We start from the raw sequence: 18,429 nt of genomic DNA, 5'->3' as shown, positions 1-18,429 counted from the left end.
ATATCAAATTCGATAAGGGGAAGAAAGTGATTCATCAATTCTAAAAGATGAGACATCCAATTTTCATCTTCACATGACCGCAAAAACTTCTCATGTACTCTCTTCGATCCTTTATAGTAGCATACTAGATGGTTACATTTTGTTAGATATACCGGTGGTCGGAATTTTTTTATTAATGTCATCATTTCAGGTGCTTATATAAGGGTCCTAGACATCATTTTGGGCTTGTTAAATGTTGTGGGAGCATGGACTCATTATTCACTTTGTGAAGTTTCTTTCTATTTTTATGGAAAGTATATTTGGATATGGCTGCTTTTCTAAAGAGATTTTGGGTAAGGGAAGAATGACTTTCCATGATTCTCCGCTTACGCTATGGCGAGTGGTTTTGTGATTGTCTTTTATCATACCATGCTAGCTAACATCAGAATCCTTAAATTTCTTGCAGTCACTGATCATCTTAATTGGTTAAGTGATCTACGGGATCAAGTCGAGCATACTAGAATTTTGAATGTTGTTTATCGATCTGCATCTGCTTTAGGATCACGTCTACCCTCTATAGTTAGCCTTGAAGAGCAAGGGGTTGTCGGGCGAGGTGCCATTTTACCCCGATCTCCCAATAGTACTCGGTAACTTTGTACCAACTTTGAAAACTTATGTCCGTTTTTGAGGAACTAGGGATGTGGTTTATTGTGCTAAATGATTCGTTCGAACAATTGATGTTACAAACTTCTTATGCTTATGTTAGAATTTAAGGAAATAATATTGTCTTTGCCGAACAAGTATTAGGCTGCAAAGAGGATAAATTGCAAGGCATTGCCTTGGTGGTTTGGCCTTTCTCTTTGGTACTTTAGTAGCACATTAAGCTATGTGACATGGACACTTCATATTTTGAAAGCTTCAGTAATGAATTGACTCTTGCAGAAAAAAAAAATCTTTCTAGTAGGGAAAGGTTTGTGTTGTGTCTCCGAAACAAATGCTAATATGTGCCCAATAAGATAAGTATCCGCATATCCATGTGGACACAAACACATTGACGCATAAAATTTCTAATTGTGGTTACCCTGATAGATTAAGAACACTCTCTGTTAACATATAGTCACAATTCCATGAGATGCCCCTAGCATTGATTTCCTTGTAAGAGGCTTTATAAGGTTTTAACCCCAAGAAAATATTTGTGTAACTAGAGGATTGAAATATTTTTTACCTAACTATGTCTTACTTCATATAGGTTGCCATGTCGAAAACCAACACACACACCTGTCAATGTTTCTCGATATTTCAATTCTTGCCGGGCTTTGTCAAATAAGTGGTGATATCGTGGGAGAAGTTATGGGAATTGCAGATGTGCACCCCTAAAACGATGGGGAACACTTTCGAGAGAGCAATAACAGGCGACCAGTGACGACCAATACAATGGGATATTCTATGACAGCATATTAGACATCCCAAGATTAGGTTAGGTGAAGTCATTTCTATATAAGTTTGATTTGTAAATTGGGATTTGGACTAGTGTCTATATTTTTATAATAATGTTTAATTGATTAGTGGTTTTGTTTTTTGTTATTATATGTTGATTAAGTTTGTGGAATGTGATATCTCTATAAGATGGAATATTCATATGTGCAGGGTGAACTTTTTTTGACATTTTGACCCAGGAAAAAAATAAATATATATATTTTTTTTAACTGACAAAAATTTAGTAACGGATATATCCGTTACACACATCGATATCAATAGCAAGTGGCACATTTATTACTAACGGATGTATCCGTTACACATATCGATATTAATAGCAAGTGGCACATCTATTACTAACGGATATATCTGTGACATATGAAAATTGATTTCCCGCCAGAAAAGTAACTAAAGCAGCGCCAAAACGTTACTAACACTTATATCCGTTAGAAATGAATAGATTAAACTGCCGATCAACAGTTGGCTATCCGTTACAAAGAATTATAGTAACGGATATAAAAATGCTACTAAGATTAATTTAAGTAATAGTTATATCCGTTACTAAATTTTGCCTAAGTATTTAATAACCCCGAGCTAACGGATATAAAAGCGTTAGTAAAAATATAAATAACGGATATAGCCGTTAGTAAAACCTTTTTTGGTGTAGTGCAAGAAAAAAAATATCCCTAAAATTCTTGCTATGTGAGCTCTATTGATATATTTTTGTTTAAAACATATCGAATGGTACCCTCCTTGAACTTTTGACCTTGTCAAGAAAATAAAGAGGACTACTTTCGTAACTTTGGTTTGCTCCCCACAAGCTCTTTACTAAAAGGGTACATTTGGATGCATCTTGGGAAGTTGGTAGAACTCGACGACAATGACTTCGTGCAGCGGGTAAAAAAGAAGGTTTATCACACAATCACCGGGATTCTACCCGCGGAACAATTGATGATAATTGTGAATCATGTGATCGTTTTTGACTTTATGGTGTGGACTCATAGGGATGAGTGCTATTTGTCAAAGTGATGAAACAAAAGCGATCTTGGGGTATACACACACTCTCCTGGATATTAGGTTTTGGATTCATCTTCTTTAAGATCACTTTCATGGTAGATCATTGTGTAGGTGCTTTTCATTTGCGACTTGCTACTTCACGGATATCATGATAATCGTGCTGAAGTCACACGAACCATTTGCCGTGTGAGACACACAAATGGCTAAGCATTCTACTTAAATGCTTCTCTTAGAAACCTTCTTCGCCGTTGTGGGCGAGTGGGAGATGTTGGAAATAAAGGTTGGATAGGCGCCCGCCAAGATAAGGATAAACCAGCGAGTATAGGACTCTATCCTATCGATATTAGATGAGTATAGGACTCATCCCATCGGATATTAGATGAGTATAGGATTCTATCCTATCGGATATTAGATGAGTATATGACTCTATCCTATCGATATTAGATGAGTATATAACTCTATCCTATCGATATTAGATGAGTATAGGACTATCCTATCGGATATTAGATGAGTATATAACTCTATCCTATCGATATTAGATGAGTATAGGACTCTATCCTATCGGATATTAGATGAGTATATAACTCTATCCTATCGATATTAGATGAAATAGGACTCATCCTATCCAATATTGAGGAGGTGGGAACCTCATAAATAGACCCACCTCTCACATATAATAATCCGAACAACAAGAAAAGCTCTCTTTTTTAATGGAAGCCTCCAACATTTTCTAAAGTAGAAGCCCGGTAATTTGTGGAGATCCATAGGTGGTATCCTCCTAGCCATTGTCGGTTCTTGGTTCTTGGTTAAGTGAAAAAAAAGGTTGCTTCCGTTAGTGGTTGGAACTTGACTCAAACAAAGTTAAGAAGAAGAAGATCTTGAGTGTCAAGAACATCTTCTCCCACATAGATCAAAGCTTGGAACTTCAAATTGAAAGTTTGTGACCAAGGTGCGATCTTACATTTCATTTAGCTTTATTTTATGCATGTGGTATAACGTAATTGTATATATCATAGGAATCATGCATGAGATATCGATAAAATCCTACAAATACCGCCTCTTGCAAAGACTTGCCAGGCCGATTCCAAAGGTGGGGTCAAAGTGGACTAAAGTGTACATGCATACAGGGAACATATGCTTAGACGATCTAGTATACACCCCCTTAATACTAAGATGATGGTTGTGTCGTCTGGTGAGGTTTGGACTGTGATTTAGGACGATCTAGCTTGTTTATTTCTTTGTTGCATTAAGTTACATCATTTAACTATGGTCCAGCCTTTGATAGCCCAAAACATCATTGCTAATGTAAAATCAGTTTTTCCAGTGCAAATTAACATGTAGTCAGCTGATCCCCCATTCGATGATTGTGATTGTTTTTGTTTATGTAGTGGCTGTTGGATTTTACTTTAGATGCTCATCCATTTGCCGCATTCTCAAGGAATTTTCACTGCTTGTCGACTTGTCATACCGCTTGCTGGAAAGGTTAAAAAAAGAGTAAAGAAGAGTTCAGCATCTTTACAAGTTGTTTGCGTGAGACCTAAAGATGTGTGTAACACTTCACACAAGCAATTTAGCTTTGGTCTGGTGATAGATTTTTATCCTTTTAGAAACCAGAGTTGGGAAGATTTGAGAAAACATACATAGTGGGGAAGTACAAAAGAAAATGAACAATACGTTGAATAACAACAAAACCATATGTAATTGAAATGATGCTTGAAAGCGACTCCCAAAGTCATTCACTCAGAGTTATCTTGATAGCCGAAAGGTGAAAGGTGGTACGAATGAATCATTGGCATATAGTTACAAAATGTTGTAATAGCTTCTCATTTATCAATTACTTCAGAATGATGTACTTCTCATAACAAAGCTTCTCAAAGCTGTTATTAAATGTTTAAGCAACAAATGGATTCTAATCTCTCTGTATTTACTAGCCAATGCTTTGAACATCAGTTTTATCCTAAATTCCAATATTGACACAATACAATAAAATCTATTACCGAAAAACGAATTAAGAACCCATGATCAAGAGGCACCCTCAGCAGCACATTGGGCATACAAGAAACCCATTCTCATTGCAGTTTGGGCACTGAACTGACAAGTCATCATCACTCCTATCTGGACTAATTTTACAACTTCCATTGCAATTATAACATAATATGAAGCACATTCCTCCACACCCATCACAGGGACTGGTGGACTGATCCCTCGGCAATCCTTCTAATAACCGCAACAACTTCCCTTGCTCATGCAATGCCACAACAGCGTTTGCACCACCAATATATCTCCCCTTACGGACATGCGTCATTACACATATTTGTAGCCCAATCTCCGTCTTCATTAGAGATATCCACCATCACTTGATCACTATCATAATATAAATATGCATTCATTACTTCTTGCACTATAAGTGGAAAATCAAATGAACAACAAATAAAGAGCATACACGTGAAACAACGTTAATTTGAAGTTAAAATTTCATTTTAAAACAAAAAATAAAACAGACAATAACATTTTAGGTTCACAAATAAACAATTAAAAGATTCACCTTTGTGTCATGAAAGGACAAAAGGTGAATGTGAATAATGCGTAACGATAATTTAAGCAACGGAAGCAAGTAAAAAGAAACTAGCAGTAAAATTAAACTCCCCTTATTATGTGACATAAGAAGATAAGCAAGTTCAATTCATAACAATAACAAACGCTTTCCCTAAAAAAAAAACACCATAAACAAACCAATCTACTAACTATTCTCCGAATACCTATAACCAGAACACACTTCCTAAACCAACACATGCAAGTTAACGGAATAGGTGAAGTCACATGATAAAGAACCTAAACATCCTTGTGATTTTCATTTATAACTGCAATCTCTAGTGGTGTCACTCCTTCTTATTAATAATTTAAATGTAGTCAATAAATAGAATTGTGAATGCCTATAACAGAGTATGCATTCTAGGTCATCTTGCACAAAACTTTCAACCACGAGTATCTAAGTTGTACAAAATAAAATACAACAAAATTGCCAAGAATCCAAGATAAGTACCTTGAACTTTGCATAAATCCTACATGCAGAAGTTTCTTCCCTGGCCTTAGATAGCAATCCTAAAAGTGACAAAGCTAATCTCATATTCCTTTTTTGTGATATCTTGAACTTTGTTTGCCATCACTAACGGAATCCTGTGGAATAGGGAGTAGTAGATACATTAAATCAAGCACCAAACCAAAAACGAAAAAACTAATAGAGTATAACTTTGTTGACGAAATTCTTATAAAATCATTATAACTGATCAATGAAGATGAAAGTTGATAGATTAACATCGGGTATACGAATGATTTACTTTTTTTTTATGGTTTCAGCTAACATATAGATGAGCCCAAGATATTAGTCGATAAATATATAAGAGAAAGAGAAAGATATGTACCCAAATGTGGCAGTTGAAACTCTGTTCTCTCAAAATGTGAGGCTACCTGCAAGAGACGGACATTGGAATCTAGTAAAGTTACAGTAAGCCAACAATTATTTTCATAAAAAAAATATTGACTAAAACAACCAACACATTCGAAGAAGGCTAAAATATAATGCATTGATCTGATTCAAGTTACCCTTAAGGAAACCCATGCCAAAAACATATAGAATCCTTTATAGCATATTAAAAGACAATCAGACCCTACAGAGAAGCTTTTTGTCTTTGTTTGAACCAGATTAACATAATAACGCCAAAGTGTTGGAATGTTCATTATACTTTGTTCCTTCAAATCATGGCTTTGTATGACTCCCTCAATTGCAAGGGAACTTCAATAAGAAAGCAAAAAGGTATGAGTACTTAAAACAAAAAAAATGGGTGAAGAAGAACACAGATAGAACCAAAAAAAAAAAAAAAAAAATGAATTTCAGCACCTACTCTATAGAAACCAATATCCAAACCACAAAAACTTAAGAAGAAACTACGATAAATATAGCGGCTTCACTAATGGAAAATTCTAAACTAACCACAAGGAGCATCGATTAGTTTCAATGTCAAAATTGGTAGTAATGGAAAAACCCAAATTTTCTATCCAATGAAGAAGAAGAAAATTATTCCCATATTAAAAATCATCCAATATTACAAAAAGGTAGTAAATTTCAACACATAATATATGGAAACGAGTATCCAAACCTGAATCAGTAATTGAGAGTTAAAAAAAAAAATTTCTCGTGGGAGACAATAACTGATTTTTTTTTAAAAAAGTTTGTGTAGTTGAGAGTGAGAGAGGGAAACAATAGAAAAGAGAGAGTTCAGTGGAGAAATCATAACTCTGCCGAAGAGAGAGTGCTTAACTATTTCCTTTTTTCGAAGGTTCAAAATTTCTGAGAGTACGATAGTTACTTTTTTGTTTTTATGTTGGATTAGTATTATGATAGATTCGGTATTTTCAATACTTGTTTCGTTATCTAACCAGTTTCTCCCGTTAATAAGTTTGTTTTAGAGTTTCATTTTTCTAACAAAAATCTAGATGTGTGGCTGAGATTGATGTACATTGGAATGCATGGGAGGTTATGCGCATGGAAGAAAACCTCATTAATTAATTGGATGAACTGCTGACGTGGGTCGTTAAAAATCTCCCTAAATCTAATTTGACTTTATGGCAAGTGGCAACTACACAAAATTGAGGTGGAGTGGTGGACTGTGACCGAAATATCAAAATTTCAATTTATCTTCAAATTTTCAAAATCCAAGCTGAAACTTTTGGTGGATATTTTAGATACCCAAATCCCATCATTCTCATAAGAAGAAGATGAAGAAAGAGCTTATCAATCAAGCGAGAAAGAATTAATTTGTTGAGCTCGTTAATTAATAAGACTGGTGCGTGCCTTCACAACTTCTCGTAAGACCTCCTTCAGCTTTCCAACACGTATGGACACTCTCTCTTCCTCCAATGCTTGGCTGCATCAAATACTGATGGAGCTGTGAAAGGCCCTCGATGGAAAAGATTTTCAAATCTCACAATAGTTATAGACTTATTCTTGCTATGTCTACAAGAAAATCATAACACAATCGTTAGTTATGATAAAGTTTTGATTAATTTAATGAATACCCATTTTTTTAAACCCATTTTTAACCATACCCAATCAATAAAAACTAGTAAAAAAGGGGTGTCCTTATTTCAATGTATGTCAAATATGGCAACGCAAAGGAGAGTTCCTGACCCAGATGGTGTATCCTCCTTACTGAGAGCTGACAGTGTGGCCATATGTTCAAAATGTGGATTGGGAATTTTCGTGAACCCGTAAGACTGGGGTGGAGGTTTCCACCATTAGGTGTTGTAGAAGATAATGAGGAAGAAAGAGAGAAAGAGGGGGAGGGGGGACGACTCACACGATGTTGGAATTTCAACCCTATCCTAATGATGAAATTTTGTTTAAACAATATCAGTTGGAATTTCAGTTGACATTTCATGAGTTGCTGTGTCAAAATGTTGGATGGAAGCTACTTTCAAGGTTGAAACAAATGCCACATAGGCAAATTAGATTTTGAGAAATTTTTAACGGCCCTGGCATGTAATTGGATGGCATGTCTAAATTAAAACTTTTTGACAGTATATTGTTTGTTTATTTGAAAAAAAAAAAATATATTGTCTGTTTTGAAACCAAATGCCAACTTTAATGTATTTTTTGGTCATTTTCTCTTTATATATACTATTATAATGTTGCTATGCTGTTTTTGCTTGGCATACTCCACGGCCAATTAAGTACTTCAACTTTTGCATTTGGGCAGCCTTGGCAAATTCCATAGTACACATGGGTTCACGGTTTTTTTTTCCTAGTAATTGTGAAACAAAACACGAGAGCAAGAAAAAATGGAATAGATCCCAATGCCTTCCACAATTGTTTTGGTCCCTACCTAATGTTTTCCTTTTTCTAAGAGAGTTTGAAAACGTTTTAAGGTTGAGAGAGTGAGAAAACAAACTTTCCAGGGGAAATTTTCTCCAATGGCGACGAACAAATAGATAGATCAAGAGATTGGAGCTTAGGGTTTGATTTTTACGAATAGGGAGATAACTATTGGGTTTTTGACTTTTTGTGGAGCTAGTGTTCTATTAACAATCATTGATAATGGGGAGTTAGGTATGAGAGACCTCTCTTGTAGTTCTGTTGTTCTACTTTTATAGTGGAATTTTTGTGTTTGCCTAGTCTTTATCCGGTCTTGAGGTTTACTTTGTATATCTTTGAGTAATAATGTGTATGCATTTTTTTTGTTATTTTTCTTCTTATATGTGCTTCGATATTTCTTGTATCATGGTGATAATTCATTGATGCAAATATGGGGTTTACCTTTGTGCTTCGTAAAATGTAAACAAGTTTTGCTAGAAACACTAGAAACACAAACTCGAAGTAGACCAAGGACAGACAAACTTAATGTACGACTAGGACGTAAGATACAAGTATACAACCACCTGATAGTGCTACTCACAGCATATGGCATTAGTACTCCGTGTTTGTTATTCAATTGTTGGAATAACCTCATGGTCCCCTAAGGATCACATGCCTTTCCACTAATAATACACAAGTTATTTATGAGTATTAATTATAACGAAGTACCCAGAGAATCGATACAAGAAACATAAAACATAAATGTTTTTAGTTGTCTCAATCATATCCATATCCTGTAGTTGGTGTAAATGGTAAAAACTCTGCCATAATAATTAAACTAAGATTAAATAAGATTTGGTAATGACTGCGCATGCACTAGTAAGATTGAGTTGCCTACGTATCAAGCTTTGTTTCTAGGCGAACTTTCATCAAGCCAATCGTAGTTTCTCTGACCTTCCTATAGTAATCTTTGTAACCTCTATTTCTTCTTCACCTTCCGCTCTAAAATCTGTGTTGAATGTTTTTATTGTGCGTGATTGATCACTGCACATAGATTGCCTTGTTATGCTCCTCTTCTTTCATTCCGTAATGGTCGTCCTACAATAAATGCATATGACTTGGTTGGCACGTCCTGTGTTGGTCAATCTCCTTAGGTCTCTATTCTGGACTAGATTCAACTTGATGTGCCGACTTGGCTTTAGGTCGTTGTAATCAGATGAGTGTTGCACATGTATCTTGTATTCATTGGTCATGAATATAAGGTACTTACATAGCCCCCTATCTTTCGGGCAAGATTGGTTGAGATTTGTGAAGTCAATTGATAATGATAAAATGAGTAGTTTACCTACGAAATGAACTATGAATTCAAAACGTAAGTAAACTAAAACTTATCTTTTACGAGTCTATTATCAAAGCTTCTACTCTCGATGCGAATTGCACTAAGTGGAGTAGGAAGTTCGTTCCACTCCTAGTTTCCTAGCATGGATTGTTTTCTAAGTCTAAGAAATCTCTCTTAAGTCAATGAGAGCTTTACGAAATGTTATGCTAACAAGACGCGTTATTTTAAATAACTAGATATAATAAATAACAAGATAAAATATAACTAAAGATAATCTACGAAATCTACGGAAATGCGATTGTTTGAATCTAGATAAAGAGATTAGAGGGGAATTGAATCCACCTCGAATCCAACTTAATAACCTAGTATAGATTGTCGTATCTCGATTCTTACGTTTTCACGGCAAGTATTTCGAGTCTAATCCCTAGTGTTCATGGCATTTCTACCAAGTACTAACTAGCATGTGAGGGTCGTCCACCCATTCTCATGGCTAAACACAACCTTCAGAGTGGAATAGAATCTACAACCAATTCTATACTAACAACTAAGTTTTCATCAAGGCTTCATCAACCCCTCTAATGGAGGTTTTAGCCTTGAGTCATCAATCTAACATTTCCCATTGAATCTAAACTAAACATAATGTGAGAAATTTAGATTTACTTAATTAAGCAATAATGAATCTAATTTAATGGCTAGAATGGAATAAGAACAAGAATTGAAATTAGATCTATAAATGAAATGACAAAATTCGAACTTGATAAAAATACTACTTTATTTATCTAATCAATCAAGAACAATGATTCGAGATTTAATCTAAAACAAGAAATTAAATGGAGCTAAAACTTAATTTAATTAATAAAACTAGATCTATAATTCTATATCTTAATTTAGGTCTAACTAGCTACCATTAACAAAGAGCTAAGCTTTTGTTTTATACATTCAGATCCAAAATCGTGCATGGGCTTGGAGCCATGTTTTGGGCCGAGAATCGGGGCCAAAAACCCAATTATTTTAGTCCAAAAGGCCTCTTCACCGCAGTTGGCTTCCACAGACTTTTCATCCACTTTTGCTCTTCTGATTGGGTCAAGGCTTGGACCATTGCAAAGCTCTTCTCGAGCGGGTCGTTTTGACATAAGGTAGGCCCAATTCGAGTCCGAATCCAAAGATATGGCATTCGAAGTTCTCACGACTTTTGCTCCTTTATCTCGCTAAAGTGGCACATTTACGCATAATGGACTTTGAAGCCCGAAATGCATAAAAACACGTAATCGATATTAACTCTTACTTATTATTCACATAATTGGTCTAACAAGTATGATTATTAAGGGGTTAAAACTACGGTTTTTGGGCTCTTATCAAACCACCCCAAAAAAAGATTTTGCTTGTCCTCAAGCAAAGATGAAAATTAGAATAAGTGACCAAAAATGGAGTCCTAACTACTCTCGTTTACTGAGTCGCGATTGCATTGACCATATGCAACAAGGCCTTAAACCACTAGGAATTCCCTAGTGGCGAAGTTATAGCCTCGTGAGAGTTTTCCAATGAAGGTACTCACAAACTTCATCTATACTACAACGACTAAGAAAATAAAACTATTGTTTCCTTATTCATGCTCAACTATCTATACATCTCTCTAGCAATTACATAAGAATAACCCAAATCGGAACCCTAAGCTAATATATGCATAATAATCAATCATCTAAAATAAACATATAACAATGAGTAATACTATGAAATGTAATAGCGAGTCCCGTTTAAAACTTCGGAATAAGCGTCCTTAAGTAGGTCCTCACATAAATGTCAAGACAAAACCACTCTGATTTTTCCACTCAAGTTTAAGCTACTCCGGTTAATGCGGTGGGCACACTTTACCTTACAATCTCAATGACAACAAAGGAAGCCGGGGTCGATCAAACACATCCGCCACTTACTATCACACTAACCTATTCCTAATTAAGCTAGAGGTCTTTATTAGGTGTTGCATGGGATTAGGAGATGGTTTAAGAAGGAAGGAAATGGATATTCGAAAAGGACAAGTCCGAGATAATAGAGTCTTCATATTATGTAACTAGAGAAACCTTGTTATTTACTTTTTGCTTCTACACTTTGTTTCCATCCTTAGCCATATTTTTCTTTTTCTTTTCTTTGGCTTTTGACTCCCTTTATTCTATTTTTGGAGTTTTGATTTATTTCTATTTTTTTCTTTTTCTTTGGATGGAAACTTCTTTTCTTTATTTCGGGAAGCAACTAACTAATTTTTGTTTACACGTGTTTTTCTCTTCTTCTTTCTTCATTCATTCTATTCTCGGACTTATTCTAGATTGGGTAGGTTGATTTATTATTATTTTTATTTTGTTTTGTTTTTGTAACGGGGTAAAGGAATTGTGGTTTATGGAAGGCTAAAGAAAGGCTCGGAGGGGGCTTAATTAGCGGAAAATAATTCATAGGTTTGAATTTCTGACTATATCGATCCAAAGAGGGCCTAAATTCTCGCTTTAGGATATGGCATAGTGATCAAGCAAGTGGGCGTGTGATTTCTCTATCCGATTTTACTTCTCCCTTGTGTCATTTCTCAAATGTTTAGGCTCATATAAGGCTTTAGGCTATATTCTCACAGGATTTGTAGAATAAGTACTCTAGCCTAGATTTCAGAAACTTACTGCCAAACAATCATAGATACTCATGTAATATATTTATAGATAGATGCAAAGATTATTACCTACATATTAACCTAAGTTTCTAACTATTATTCTGATGCAAAAGCTACGTGAGACTTCTAGATTGTTAAGAGCATAGAGAAAGAAAACAATACCAATATTCCTAAGTGTATAGCATACTTTTTTTTTTTTTTATTTATTTATTTTTGAATTTTTGAAATTTTAACTAGAAAACAAGTGCATATTATACCTATCTATATCCTAACAGATGTCTTAATTACACGTGTTTCTATGCCCCCAAACAAGAAGCATGCTTTGTCCTCAAAGCATTTAAATAAATAGGGTAGGAAAAATACCATTGAAGCGCGTGAAATTCAGGAACATCTGCAAAACAAAGTTAAAACATACGAATATAGTAATAAAAATACTGACGCAACTCTATAAGAGTTCCACCCATTATGGGGTTAACAAATAAAATTGCTTGGGACATAAGCGGACACTAACTTAACTAAAACTTACCCGCACCCCAAAGATTTACTCGTCATCCTCCTCTTCTATATGAGGTTCTTTCGCATCCCGCCATGCCATAACAACTTGCCACGCCTTCCATCTTAGTGCTAGTGTTACTGTTACTTGGTCCGATGGGGTGTAAGGGGCAACCAAATGTGGTTGCACCTGCCATCCCGACCAAGTCATAGCTCGAATGATCTTACCACGATTGGTGGGTCTCATGATTTCGACCCTTTCCCAATCGTAATCGCGTGGTCTGAAATCTGGGGTAGGCAAGCGCCATATAAGGCGGCAAACCAAGACAGGCATAAGAAGGTACTTATGCCTCAAGGAATGGCCTCGCCCGGAGTAGCAACTAAAACTTCGGGGAATGTCATACCTACGACGTCCCTCGCCTAAAGCAAGGAAAACGCGTCACCAGCGGTATTATTGGCGTATAAACCGCCGCCCCTAGAATGTTCATCATGATGAACAACATGGTTGTGCCTACATTCAGTGATAGGCTACTTTCGTATGATGTTATATTGGTCTTGGTCCATGATACTGAAATACCCTCCCCATAATACTCATGGAAATAGGCATATTCATATAGGTATGAGTTATCCGTCATATATCCCCCCGTGTGCATAGGGTCGTAATGGCAATCCCGAACCAAAGCTATCAAGTGCTTCTTGAATTCCATAGTCGTACCATCAATATCAAGAGAAAATTTTTGTTCTCCTTCTTGGGTACAAAAAAAGTAATATTATTATAGAAGAATTCAGTTAGCTTAGGTGAGAAAGAATCGTCATCACTCACCGAAGATGCCGCCATCCTAATTGCACGATCCGCCGCGCGAACGATGCTCCATAGGTATAGGTTCCCATCAAGTCTTCAAATGACTGTTCGGGAATCACTATAGGTGGTGTCATCTCAAAACTACTCAGAGAAGAACAGTGCGAAAACCTGGAAGAAAACTTCGAGAAAATCGAAATTTCACGGCTTATCGGGAGAGGGCGGGCGCTTCCAGATATAAATTTCGAGTCGCTCTTTGGATTTTGGAATTTCAGAGTTTGAGCTCGGGTCGCGCTCTGCTTTGCAGCGGCGGCCGCGATGATTTTTCGATTTCAGTGTTTGGGCGCTCTAGTGATTTTTCGATTCTGATTAAGTAATAGGGCGAAGTTGCTCTGCTTGGGCGCGGGCGCGCTCGTAGGTGCAGAAAGTGAGTTTCTAAGAAAAACAAGAAAAAAGGTTGGAGTGAAAAGTGAAAGAAGATTGTGGGGTGTAGTGTGGGTTGTGAGTGTAGTATGATGGAAGTTTAAATAGGTTCTGGGTTTCCAAAACGAATCGGCAAGTTGCCAATTTGTTTTAAGGCAATTTCCGGAAATGGAAAACTGCCAAACCCGAAAACGGAAACTAACCATAGTTTTGATTTCCTAACAACCCTGGTATCTGTTAAACTTGGTTTAGAATAGTAACTTCTAAACTCTCTTACATATCATGCTACCACTACAAAAAATCATAGATATGCCGGTATCGGCCTAATTTTCAACTTTTACTCCAAGACAACTATACGAAAGATGATCAAAATAAATTATATTAAAATAATATGAAATCCAAGCAATCTAAAACAAACAACTTAATATTCAAATCTAACTACTGAAATAAAATTCCACTAACAAATCAATAAAAACAATGAAATAAAAGGACACAACTGATGGTGAACACCTAGGCGTGTGAAGAAGATGGTCCCTGAGATGGAGACTGGTTCTGTGGTGAAGAATGGCTTGAGCCATCCCGCTCTTGGGCGACGACGCCATGCCTCTCGGACTTCGGTGAGACGGACTCATCCACGAGTGGCATCGTCGTAGCATCTCTATCCCGAACAAGCGTGCTTTCCATCTCGATCTTGAGTCGCATAATCTTGGGCTTGGTGATTCCGGTGGATAATCTCCAAGTTAGACAAGATATCTTCCCCGACCCCTTCGAGCATTTCAACTCTCGCCCGAAAGTTCGTTTGCTTATTTCAATTACAACTTGTCTATGTCGGATATCTTCACAGATACGATAACTGCATCGCAACCCAGTTTGCAGCATTATCATTCGTTCTAAATTAGAAGTATGACTATCGAAATTATCCTCAACCAACCATGTCATATCTTCGCCTTCATTATTCGACTCAACTGTATTCTCTGCAGACAACGGCCAAGTCTCTTGGATGCATTCCTTATAAATACTTGCATTAGAATGCAATTTGATCTTAATAGGAGCAGATTTAGCGACAACTCTAAATGAGAGCATAATCTTAGTGATCAATACGGAAGAGGCGCCAGGCTCTTTCCCACTCCTCTAATCACATTCAAAATTAAATCAAGGATGCAGAAATTACACTCATTCGTTTGCAAAATCCGAGAGAAACGCGAATTAATCGGTCCGATGTCGGCCGACTTTGTCTTTCCCGAGGGGCGTTCTTACCAATCCACCGAAGCTCTGCCGGTTGATTGGTTCTCGAGGAATCGTCTAGCTTAACGCAATGAGATATCGTATTGTATTCACCCTCTATGACCGTATCTTTCATCAAAACAGAACTGCAGATAATCTTGGGGTTCCTGAATGGTCATATCTAGGTTGGTTCTGGCGTGATTCCTAATAGCTCACCAACAACCGTCTCGTAACTTCCTCCGCGTTCTGCTATCCTAATGAAAATCCTATTTTCCTCCGATTCTCGTTTCTTATAAAACTGTTCTACCAAATCATAGTGATAGAAATCCTTTGTCGAATACCACAAAAATCGTTCCAATGTCTCTTAAACATCTCGGCGTCATAAAATGGCGCTGAACCGGCTTCGGCGAAAACGCATTTTCCGCAGAATTCTCGTCGTAAGCGCCATTGAAGTTTGAACCGATTTGGGGTTTGTAGATGGTGGTGGATCTGAATTTGATGAAAACTAACTAAACACACAACGGTGGTTGGTTGTAGGTAGGTATGCAGCGTTCGAAAACTTGAATTGGTGGGTGGTTTCTTGGTGGAAACGGTTGGAGATTGTGTTGGTGTTTGACAATGGGGGTTGGGTGGTCTTTCTATTTTAATGTATTCTATTTTTATTTATTTTTTTTTATTTATTTTTTTTTTATTTGGGTTGCTAGGGTTTGACTTTAAATTTGGACAAGCTGTTGGAGAAGATGAAGTCGCGATCTTCTTTTTGGAAAGGGCTGGGCTACTGTAGATGAGCCTTGAAGTTCGCCCAAGCCCATTTCGATTTTTCGAAGTTTAAATTCGATTTTTAGCGCAACTTCAAACTAAATTTCCCGCTTCGTTATCGGTCCGATTTTTGCGAATGAGATATGGAAATGATCAGGAAAGAATTTCCAATCCAATGATCCATAAAACACTTGATTCCAACCATGGATGATGTATGAGAGGGTGGAAGGACGCCTCGAAGTGCGTGTGTGACGTAAGTTATGCGAACGAATGAACACTAAATTAGATGACGTCAAACCCAATGAACTATACTAATAGACCTAAGCAACGCAAAAGGAAGTTTCGAGCAATCCGGATGCAAGGATCGACTGCCCACCCCCAAACAAATTTTTAAACACAAAATTTGTTTACAACGTGGGTCGTTTAAAGTCAGATTCCCAAGACTTGTTGGATTGCTATGTCTATGATTTTAAAAATTTTAATTTTATTTTTATTTGTTAAGAAACACGAAAAACAATAAATACATAATTCACTCCATAGAGGAACATGACTCAAAAAATCGAGAAAACATCACGAAAAGTGGAAAACGTGAATTATGTGAACTGTGGACTTAGGATCCGGTGCTTACAGCCACACACTCCATAGGGAGGGCCGGTTACCTGAATGGTGCACTTACCATTAAATGGAAGTGAAAGGAAGTACACCAATGACAAGGGTCATTCCTCATATATAGGGTCCTGTAAAAAGGACTTCCTCTATATCGACGTAAGTTAAGTGAAAATGTTTTAACCGTTGACCGTTAACTTGAAAGGTACTTTGTTGTCCTTGGGATTTACCAAGGTAATTGCCCCGTAAGGGGTGACTTGAAACGAGAAAAGGGCCGGACCAACGGGTTTTAGTTTCCACAGGGAAAATATGTAGGCGGAGTTGTAAAGCAAAACCTTTTGTCCGACTACAAACTCTTTGGCGCAAGATATGCTTATCATGAACACGCTTCATGTTGGCTTTATAATCCTTCATGCGAGATCGTAAGAATCGCCACGGATTTCTTCAAGCTCATTTAATTGTAACTTCATATTGACACCGCCTCATCAATATTGTAGTTAAGGCTTTTATAGCCCACGAGCACGGTGCTCTAATTCAACGCAAAATGACATGGTTTCCCAAATACAAGTCTAAAGGGAGACATACCTATAGGGGTTTTGAAAGCAGTTCTATATGCCCATAAGGCATCCGATAGGCAACTTCGACCGATCTTTCCTATCGGGGTTTCTTGTTGTTTCTAAAATCTTTTGATTTCCCTATTAGAAACTTCTACTTGTCCGCTAGTTTGTGGATGATAAGGAGTTGCTACTTTGTGTGTAACTCCATACTTTTTCACTAGGGATGCAACAACTCTGTTGCAAAAATGTGTTCCCCCATCACTAATGATGGCTTTAGGAATGCCAAACCTACAGAAAATGTATTCTTTAATAAAAAATACCACGGTCTTATGGTCATTGCTCACGGCAAGCTAGGGCCTCTATCCATTTAGACCGTAGTCCACGGCAACTAGAATATAAATATAACCGTGGGAACAGGGAAAGGGCCCATGAAATCAATACCCCAAACATCAAAAATTTCTACTATCAAGATTGGATTTAATGGCATCATATTACGCTTCGTGATTCGCCCAAGTTGTTGGCAACGAATACACGTCTTGCAATGCACTTGGGCATCCTTAAAAAGGGTAGGCCAATAAAATCCACATTGAAGAACTTTAGCGGCTGTTTTCATTCCGCTAAAGTGGCCACCACACTCTTTGTCATGGTAGAACGATAGAACTTCATTATATTCCCAATGGGGAATGCAACGACGAATAATCTGATCCGCACAATACTTAAAATGGTAGGGCTCATCCCAGTAGTATAACTTGACTCTGGCCAAGAACTTCTTACGTTCATTTCTTGTCCAATTATAAGGCATAACATCAGCCGCTAAATAGTTTACGATGTCCGCATACCATGGTGATGAAAAAATAGCATACAGATGCTCATCAGGAAAAGAGTCCGATATGGACTCGGAATCACTACTGTCGTCATTTGTAAGTCTAGATAAGTGGTCGGCAACTACGTTTTCGACCCCTCTTTTGTCCTTTATTTCTAATGTGAACTCTTGCGGGAGAAGAATCCATCGGATTAATCTCGCTTAGCATCCTTCTTTGCAAGAAGGTACCTAAAGTGGCTGCATGGTCCGTGTAAACTAAAGTTTTAGAACCAACCAAATAAGGATCTAAACTTATCTAAAGCATAAATGACAGCTAAGAATTCTTTTTCAAGAGTTGAATAATTCCGTTGAGCATCGTTTAATGTTTTACTAGCATAATAAATAACAGTGGACTTATTATCTAGTTTTTGTCCCAAGACGGCACCAACCGTGAT

At 37.0% G+C, this 18,429-nt stretch overlaps 1 long non-coding RNA gene across 1 annotated transcript; it reads right to left on the bottom strand.

The window, feature by feature from the left end:
- Window positions 1-4,269: 4,269 nt before the first annotated feature.
- Window positions 4,270-6,901, bottom strand: LOC147504495 (uncharacterized). The gene is made up of 4 exons (XR_015193056.1): window positions 6,630-6,901; window positions 5,895-5,940; window positions 5,516-5,649; window positions 4,270-4,836 (listed from the first exon to the last, which is right to left on the bottom strand). It is a non-coding gene; the product is annotated as an uncharacterized LOC147504495 (long non-coding RNA).
- Between the last annotated feature and the right edge of the window lie 11,528 nt (window positions 6,902-18,429).

Source organism: Coptis chinensis, chromosome 4 (genome assembly GCF_015680905.1).
Source record: "Coptis chinensis isolate HL-2020 chromosome 4, ASM1568090v1, whole genome shotgun sequence".
Classification (NCBI taxonomy): Eukaryota; Viridiplantae; Streptophyta; class Magnoliopsida; order Ranunculales; family Ranunculaceae; genus Coptis; species Coptis chinensis.
This window is presented reverse-complemented; position numbering and strand designations above follow the sequence as displayed.